This window comes from Cynocephalus volans, chromosome 18, assembly GCF_027409185.1.
Source record: "Cynocephalus volans isolate mCynVol1 chromosome 18, mCynVol1.pri, whole genome shotgun sequence".
Classification (NCBI taxonomy): domain Eukaryota; kingdom Metazoa; phylum Chordata; class Mammalia; order Dermoptera; family Cynocephalidae; genus Cynocephalus; species Cynocephalus volans.
In genome coordinates, this window is record NC_084477.1 from 17,254,056 (window position 1) to 17,263,620 (window position 9,565).

Consider the following 9,565-nt stretch of genomic DNA (forward strand, 5'->3'; position numbering starts at 1 on the left):
TTAGAATAACCCAGTGCATATAATTCATGTCATAAACAATAGTTTTAGAAGACTAAGATCAATTGCAATGTTTTTCCTGCTGCAGGAAAAAGCAAAAAACCAACCAAACAAAACTTCCTCGGAGGAAGAGAGAGCAGACTTAGAAGGAAGTTGGACAGGGGAGACAGTGGTGTGTCCCTAGGAAGGGCTCCCAGATCCCCATCCTTGCACTGGCCCTGGGAAGGGACAAGGGACAACAGACCCTCTCTGGGTCAGGGGAGCTGAAAGTTGAGGCAAGCGGAGTTCCACCCTCTGGTGTAGCCCGTAGAGCCGCAGGTCACAAGGGCCTGAGGGACTGGCATTGTGGTGGTAGTTCATGTGTGCACACAGCCAGGCCTCTACCCTCCCTGCAAGGGCACCACAAGCACCAGAATGTCTTCTTGTGTGGCTCAGACCTTGCCCAGAAAACTGGCAAAGCCTAAAGTGGCTCTCAGTCCGCATCTACGAGAGCCATGTGACCAGAAGACTTGAAACCAGATACCTTGGCAGATGCAGTGCGTGTGACGGGAGCCCAGACACTCGGTCACCTACACAGTCACACTCACAACAGAAAACCCTCTAGATCAGACGTTCAGCCCAGGGAGGAGGAGGGAAGGGAGGGGCACAGGCCTGCCTGACAATGACCGAGAGAGCACTTGATTGACTGATCGTTAATTTCCATCATCCCACAGAACGGTGGCTGAAACAGAAGCTAAATCCACCTACACAGATAACTAAAAAGTTGCATTTCTTGATCCCCTACGTTTGTGGCATGAGATTCATACCTGATTCATATATTCCACTATTAAATCGTCACAACAACCCTGTAAAGCGAGGTGAGGGATCAGCCCACTTTACAGATGAGAATGTGAGGGATGGAAAAGACTGAGAGGCTGCTCAGGTGTGCTTGGCCATGAAGCGGTGGGGTGGAAATTTGACCCACACCTTCTGATTCTGTACTGTCATTCATTGAAAAACGTTTACATGCCTACGATGGGTCAGGCACCGTTAATGAAGAAAGCAGACATGGTTCCTTTCTTCTTAGATCAAGTGGGGGGGACAGCAATTTAAAATGTGTGACAGACATCATCTGGGGTGTGCTTGCCCCTTGACATCTAGATGTCTTGGGTTCAAATCAGTGATTCTACATCTTATGGAACCCAAAGCCCTTTGCAGAGTTTTTAAGAACTCACAGGGTGCTGACGTTCTCCACGCCACCTCTGTCTGTGATGTCTGCTACAACACAAGTCACTTCTGTTCCTTACCCACGTTGTCTGGGACATGGTTTCCAGCTTCTCTTGAGTCTGCTAAGTGCCACCTCTTCCCTCTCTCTGACTCTGAGCCAACGGTGCTTTGCTGCTCTGCCTGAACTTCTGCTCTCAGCCACCCACTCTCTGAATTTCTGTCCAGCCCAGAGGGGTTAAATCCTGGTGCTGCAATGGTTCAGCCTGCTGCTTGCATCCTCATCCACTCCATCTTTGTGTGAACCGGTGCTCCAGCTTACCAAAGAGTTTAGAAGGATGTGATTGGATCTAAGAGCTGTAGGATGTCTGAAGGTGCAGCAAGGGCAAAATGCCCACCAAACCGAGAAGGTATCTTGTGACCGGAAAACAAGGCAGGAAGTTCCGTGAAAGCAAAGAAGTTTTAGTTAACAGGGTGACTTACAGGATGATGGATCGGGCATGCAACAACCCAGAAGCATATGCAAAGTTTTTCCACACAGCCTCTTTCTTGAGCCCTAGTTTATATAGGAAGTTCACACAAACAAGTGGAAAAAAGCCAAGAAGCAATTACTAACTAAGCAATAAGCTAACATCACTAACTCCAAATGTCTTATGACAATGATTATCATCTGTACTGGTCTTGGGATGCAGGTTGCCAGACCAACTGTTTGCCATACCAGTACTTAATCACTAAGTTCCTTCTTTGTAGTCAGCAAGCTGTTTCCATCTGTTGGTATAACTACCTGACCCCCAGTTACTGTATAACTGCTGTGGGCAAGGTTCAAATAAAGGATGAAATGAGTTATATTCACAGTCTCACAGTAGGACAAAGTCAGCTGATATAGCATACACATAATCGGGGTTGCAGGAGCAAAAGAGAGAGGACTGGACAGGCTGTGATAACTTAAAGGTGTATAGTCATGCACCATATAACAATAGACTGTGCATAGTGGTCCCATAAGATTATAATGGAGCTGAAAAATTCCTATTGCCTAGTAACAGAGTAGCCATTGTAAGATCGTTGCAAAATTACTTTGTTTTTTTATAAATTGAGTGTAGCCTAAGCATACAGTGTTTATGAAGTCTTCAGTAGTGTACAGTGGTGTCCTCAGCCTTTGCATTCCTAACCTCTCACTCACTGACTCACACAGAGCAGCTTCCAGTCCTGCAAGCTCCATTCAGTAAGTGCCCTATATGGATGCACCATTTTTTATCTTTTATGCCATATTTTTACTGTATCTTTTCTATGGTTAGATATGTAACAAAGTACTTACCATTGTGCAACAGTTGCCTACAGTATTCAGTACAGTTGCACGCTGTGCAGGTTTGTGGCCTAGAAGCAACAGGCTGTACCATACCTCCCAGCTGTGTGGTAGGATCTACTATCTAGGTTTGTGCAAGTTCACTCTGTGATGTTCACACAACGATGGAATCATCTAAGGACACATTTCTCAGAATGTATCCCCATCGTTAAACTACACATGAGTGTGTGTTGTAAACCCTAGGGCAATCACTAAAAATAAAATCAAGTGGAGTAACTAAGTCAATAGTGGAGGAAAAATGGAATCGTTAAAAAAAATTTCGATTAAAAAGAAGACAAAAAGAGAGAAAAAAAGATCACAGAACAGATGGGACAAATGAAAAACAAGTCGCAAGATGGTAGATTTAACCCCAATCATATTAACAGTTACATTAAATGTCAATGTTCTAATAACTTTAGTTAAAAGACAAAGATTGCCAGACTGGATTAAAAATAAAAAGCAAGCAGCTTGCTTTAAACATAAACACCACAAATAGGTGAAAAATAAAAGTATGTAGAAAGATATACCAAGTAAACACTAATCAAAGTAAACCTAGAGGAACTATATTCATACCAGGCAAAGTACGTTCAGAACTAGAAAAATTATCAGAAATAAGGAGAAACATTGTATTCCTAGAAAGGGACAAATTCAAGAAAACATAACAATCCTAAATGTATATGCAGAATGTATTAACAGAATTTCAAAATACATAAAAAAAAATGGAAAGAATTGAAAAATGACAAATCCAAATTATAGCTGGAAACTTCAACAATCCTCTTCAATGGATTAAAAAAATAGACAAAAAAAATCAGTGAGGAAAACTGCATGCCCTGCTCAGAGGAAAAATGTGAAAAAACTCTCTTTATGAGATTTAGAGTTTCTATTCTTTTGCTTATCTTAGAGCACACACTGACTTTGAAATTATGTTAAAAGAAATATCAATGAAAATAAACTTTACTATAAATTTTTTTTAAAAAAAGGAAATGAGGAGATAAGCCACTGATGGGGAGAAATATTTGCAAAATGCATAGTTGATGGAAGGCTTGTGTTTGGAACATTCCAGTAAGAGTGGACTAAAGATTTACATAAGCCCTTCACCAAAGAGGATCCTTGGATGGGAAAAAGACATGTGAAAAGGTGCCAAATATCATTAGACATCAGGGAAATTCAAACAAAAGCCTCGTGGGATATTACTGCGCACTCATCTGATGGTTAAAATTCAATATGACACCAAGTGCTGACAACACTGTGGAGCCACTGGAACTCTCATGTGTTTCTGATGGGCAGGTAAAGCGGAACAGTCACTTTGAAAACAGTTTGATAGTTTCCCGTAAGTTAAACACAAACTTATCATACAATCCAGCCATTCCACCCTTAGATATTTACTGAAGAGAAATAAAAACACATATCTAACATGAAAGGCAAAGACAATGCAAGTGCTCAGAGCAGCATGTATTCCTAATTACCAACAATTGGAAACAATACACATACACATCAACAGGTCAACAGATAAATTACGATACGTGCAATGAAATAATACTCAGCAATAAAAGAATGAACTACTGACACATACAACACCAATGAATCTCAAATGTAGTATCTTAAGTGAAAGAAATCAGACACAAAAGGCTATAGACTCTATGTTCCATTTATATGATAGTCTAGAAAAGGCAAAAAAGCATATGAATAGAAAACGGTAGGCAGTTCAGGGACTGGGGACAGAGGGAGGGATGTGACTGCAGAGGGGCACAGGGAATGTGATGGAAATGTCCCACATGTAGATTGAGATGTGGTTGCACGGCTGGATAAATCTGCCAGGACTCATTGGGCTGACCTCTTAAGAGTGGCGAACTTATTTTATGTAATAAAATATTAAATATTATGTATTCATGAAATTTATTTTATACCTGTGTTAGTTTCGTTGCTGTGTAACACATTCCTACAAACTTGGCAGCTTCAAACCCCTACTGAGCTCACAGTTCTGCTGGTCAGGAGCTGGGTAGGCTGTGGCTGGATCCTCTGTTAAGGGTATCACAAAGCTTCTTGTCTAGATGCTCTGGAGAAAAATCTGCTTCCCTGATCATTCTTGTTACTGACAGAATTCAGTTTTTTGCAACTGTCTGGTTGAGGTCCTGTTCCTGGCTGGCTCATGATTGAGGTCAACTCTCAGTTCCCAGAGGCTGCCTGTACTCCTTGCCAATGGCCTCTCCACCTCTAAGCCAGAAGTGGCACATCAAATCCTTCTTGGGCTTCAGCTCTCTCATTTCTGCAACCAGCCAGAGACAGCACTCAGCTTTAAAGGGCTCGTGTGACAAGGTCGGGCCCACCTGGGTGATCTCCCTATCTTACAGTCAATTGTTCCATAAAGCAGAACCTACTGATGAGAGTGACATCCACCATATATACAGTCCTGGTGATTATGCAGGGCACATACAAGGGGTGGGCAGCAGGAATTCTTGGAGGCCATCCTGGAATTCTGCCTGCCAATAGCTGGATGCATCTTTCTTTAAAAATTAAAGTTTAAGGCTAGCCAGTTAGCTCAGTTGGTTAGAGCACAGTGTTACAACACCAAGGTCAAGGGCTCAGATCCCCACTTGGGACAGCCACCCAAAAAATAAAATAAAATAAATTTTATGTAATTATATACTTAGAATGTTATCTTTTCAAAAAGGATAAAATTACTTGAATTTGGGACTGTCCCAGAAAATCTGGGATGTATTGCTGCCATATGAGCGAGTTGTTTTCCTGCTGCATATGTTATGGAAGGACAGAAGGGACTAAGTTAGCATGTGCTGAATGCCTGCCATGTGCCAGACACATGCTAGACATTTGCATTTATAAAGCATCAAAGGGCCTCTGAATCAAAGGAAATGGGGGAAGGGGTAGAGAGGGTTGAAGCAGGCACAATTCCAGTGCGCAGAGCTGGAGGGGCGGGCAGTGTCAGAATGCAAAGGTGGGTCACTCTGGAATTCTGTCTCCAACAAGGCAGAGAAGAAGAGAACCAACAATGGGGGTGACAGTGGTGAATGCACCTGTGTCTGCACTCGGGTGTTTTGGGCAGGGCAGAGCTTTCCAATCAGGGTGTCGCTGGGCCAGCCTCCTCTGTCTACCCCTGCAAGTTCTACCCATGTCAGCATTTTAAAAATGTGCTGTTAGGTAAGAAAGTTTGCAAAGCACTGGTCTGAGATATAAGACAAGGCTCCTGTAGAAGTGAGATAGAACACAAGGGACCAAGGCAGGACAGTCTTGTGCCTCATATGGAATGGTTCTGGGCTGGGGACCTGTCCTTCAGTCTCACAGGAATGTTTGACGTGTCTTTTCCAAGCTATAAAGCAGAAGAACTGGGCTTCAGGTGTTGGAGGACCAAGGGCCATGAATGACCTCCCACTGCAGACCACAGAAGAAAGGACCAGACAGGGACTGTGGCCAGACTGCAGAGCAGTCCTGCAACTTTACTGATTTTTTTAAATTAGTTCTAACACTTTTTTGGTGGAGTCTTTAGAGTTACATATATAAAATGCTGTCCGCAAACAGACACAATTTCACTTCTTCCTTTCCAGTTAGGATGATTTTTATTTCTTCTTCTTGCCTAATTGCTTTGGCTATGGCCTCTAGTACAGTGTTAAATAGACATAATGAGAAGAGATGTTCTTGTCTTGCTCCTGATTCCAGAGAAAACACTTTCAGTTTTTCACCATTGCATAAGATGCTAGCTGCAGGCCCTGTCCAATTCTTGCTTGTCCCCTTTTCTCTCCCCTTGGGGGTGGACCCCACCCCTTGCCCTGTGGCTGACAGCTGGCATTCTTTTCCCAGTAAGACCATCACTCGGAGCCACAGGGATGCCACACCTCCACCTTGGCTCCATTGGCCAGTTTGGATCCCTCAGTCCCAGGGCTGGACTTTTCCATCCCTGGTGGGGTCCTGGGCACTCTGCTGGTGGCTGTACTTCTGGAGGTGTTTTCTATACAGGGTTAGCTCCCTGGCTCTGGTTTCTTTCCCTTCTTCTCCATCTGGCACTGCCAGATCTCAGGATGGTTTGGTCCATATGAGTTCTGACAGCTGAGGGTTGAGAAGCCGGTGAAGGCAACACCAACACACACAAGCAGCAGTGGGTCCCCTCCTCACCCTTGAGAGAGAGAGAGAGCCCTGGCAGGACCACTGGGCGATGGTCAAGGGAGGGAAGAGGCTTCTCGGGGTGGGCAGCAGTGCACCAGGGTTCCAATTTCTCTACATCCTTGCCAACACTTGATTTCTGTAGTTTCAATAGCAGCCATCCTAATGGGTGTGAAGTGGTATCTCACTGTGGTTTTGATTTGCATTTTCCTAACGACCAGTGACACTGAGCATCCTTAATGCTCATTGGCCATTTGTATATCTTCTTTAGAGAAATGACTGTCAAAGTCCTTTGCCCAAGTTTGATTGAGTGATTTCATTTTTTTTGTTGATTTCAGGCATTTTCTAATTCAATAGTGACTCGTTAGAAGCTACCACCTGCAAGAATCCAGGTAGGGCAGGAGGAAATGCAAAGATGAGTCGCAGGAGGCTGGCACTAGAGAGTTCCACGCTTCACCACGTGCGGGGCAACGCGTGTGAGCCACGCACGAACGCAGCACTGGTGAAGCAGCGGGAACAAGGTGTTCCCACAACCCGGGGAGGGGTCCAGGAGCACGGGGCAGGCTCCGTCTGGAAGGGGAAGTTTGGCCTGTTCGGAAAGGGTGAGTGGATTTCAGCAGAGAGAGATGGAACAGGGAAACAGGCCTGGAGAACACGTGAGCAGAGGAGGAGCCTGTTGCAAGAAGGAGGAGGGAGAGCTGGGAGGAGAAAGCCATGAATGCTCACTACAGACCAGCTCTCCGGGTGGCTCAGGCCGTGCAGGAATGGATAAGAGAGGATAGTCTGAGAAATCTGCCCTCTTCTGGTAGGAAGTGATGCCCAGACCAGGCTTTGGTCCCTGAGGCCTGTCTGTCTCCCAACATCCCCTCCCCGCACACACACAGTCACGGGGCCCCGTAGCCCAGGTTTGCACGGTGGTCCTGCCTCCCGGGGTTTCAGCTGTGCAGATCATGGATTTTCAGCATGCCCCTCCCCCACTTCCTCTACATCATCCACGGGCTGCTTGGGACAGCATTTCCCAGAAATGCTGCTCAGCATAGGGTTCTGGTTGCAGTTTTCCAATGAGGTGCTCGCAAGGCTCAGCAGACAGGCGAGAGGAGAAGTGATGGTGTCTGGAGGCATTTGCTGGCAGATGTGAGGTTTGCGGCAGTGTCTGGGCACCTGTCTTGGGGGTCCAGGCAGCTGAGAGAGCTGCAGCTGCTTCTGAGCAGCACTGTCCTTGCTGCAGGTTAACACAGATCAGGAGCTTCCAGGAGGCTCCAGCGCAGGGCAGCAGCCCCTGGTGAACTTGAGAATCACCCTAGTGCAAGCTGAGACAGTGGAGAGCATGAGCCCAATGTCCTCGAGACTCTCACCGTTCTGGTGAGTTCCTGAGAACCACCTGCTGGCTGGGCGGGCTGGGTGACTGGCAGGCTGGCCTGGCCATCTCTCCCCGATTCTTTGCAGCCATGTGTGGTCCTCCTGTGCCGTGGAATGAAATCTTCATCCTGCGTGGATGGAACGGCTCTGCTTCCCTGGCCAAACCTTGGCTGATGAGCAGGTCTCTTCCAAATGAACTGGGGCTGCACCCCTGAGCAGAGGAGAGCTGATCCATTGATGGGCGGAGCAGGCAGCATTTCCTTTCCTGGGATTTGCAATGAGAATAAAGGCATTCCTGGAGATGGGTGGTTCTAGAAGTGAGAGAACATTCAGACAGCTCAGAAAGCCGTTTTCTTGTACAAGCAAAGAAATTGAGTCTGTGGAGAGAGAAATCAAGGAGGTGCTCAGAGAGAAGTGGAGATGAGGGTCCAAACACTTCCAAAAAGAAACTTCTTTGGCTTTCCAGGTCCCGGTTCCAGCCCCATGGGCAGCTGGCTTCCTGCACTTGGTTCCACGGATAACCCTGTATCATTCCACTCCACTCCTTTCCTGTTTTTAAACTAGTTTGAGTGAGTTTTCATGACTTGCAACCCAAAGAGCTTTGACTAAACTAGAGGAGATCTGGGATTATTCACTTTGATCACAAGTTGACACAGTCCGTGGGCCACGAGGTTCTTCACAAAGTTCCCAGAAGGATTTATCCTATCTTTTAATTTGAAAATTTCCATGAACTTTTTGAAGTACCCTTGTGTCAGCACTTTAAAAAACATACTGATTAATAATTTAATTAAAAGCCAACCACACTCTATTCCTGGACAAAGCCTAATTACTGAAACAATTTATCTTTGAGAAGTAGCCCGATGTAAACACCTATTGCCACATCTTAAAAAAAAAAGAGGATTCTCATTAGTAAAAAGTCTTTGGCTGCATAATATAGCTGCGCACCTTTGGGAGTGGAAGATCAGAAATAACGTGGATTGGACTCTTAGCACTTGTAGTAAATAACATCTGTGTCATGCATAGTATAAGCTACTAAAACTGCTGTGACTACAGTCAAGACAGTATCCCATCCTTTTCATCCCAACCTCAGGTTGGTTTTTGACTTTCTCTTTTTTTTTCCTTGGTGGCTGGCCGGTGTGGGGATCTGAACCAGTGCCTTTGGTGTTCCAGCACCACGCTTTCCCAAGTGAGCTGACCGGCCAGGCCGACTTTCTCTTTGAAGCAAAGGCCAGCTGCTTGACAAGGGTGCTGGTTTGTGGTTCACGTGGATTCTCCTAGGGGGGAAGCCCCTTCTTGCTGCCAACTTCCTGTGGAGCTTTCCCTGTGGTACCTCTTTGCAAACTCTGAGCTACCTTTCCATGGGACACATGACTCATGGGACTCAGCTGAAGTTCTGGCCCAGGATTTCCCAGCACAGCCTTGGAAAAAATGTCATTAAATAGTATGTTATTTAAGTAGCAAGCTTTTTTTGTTTTGAAGGTTTTTTGGGGGGTTTTTTTGTAGGCATATCTTCATAGTGATAATGGAGAAGAGGGTCTGGGGAGGACTGAC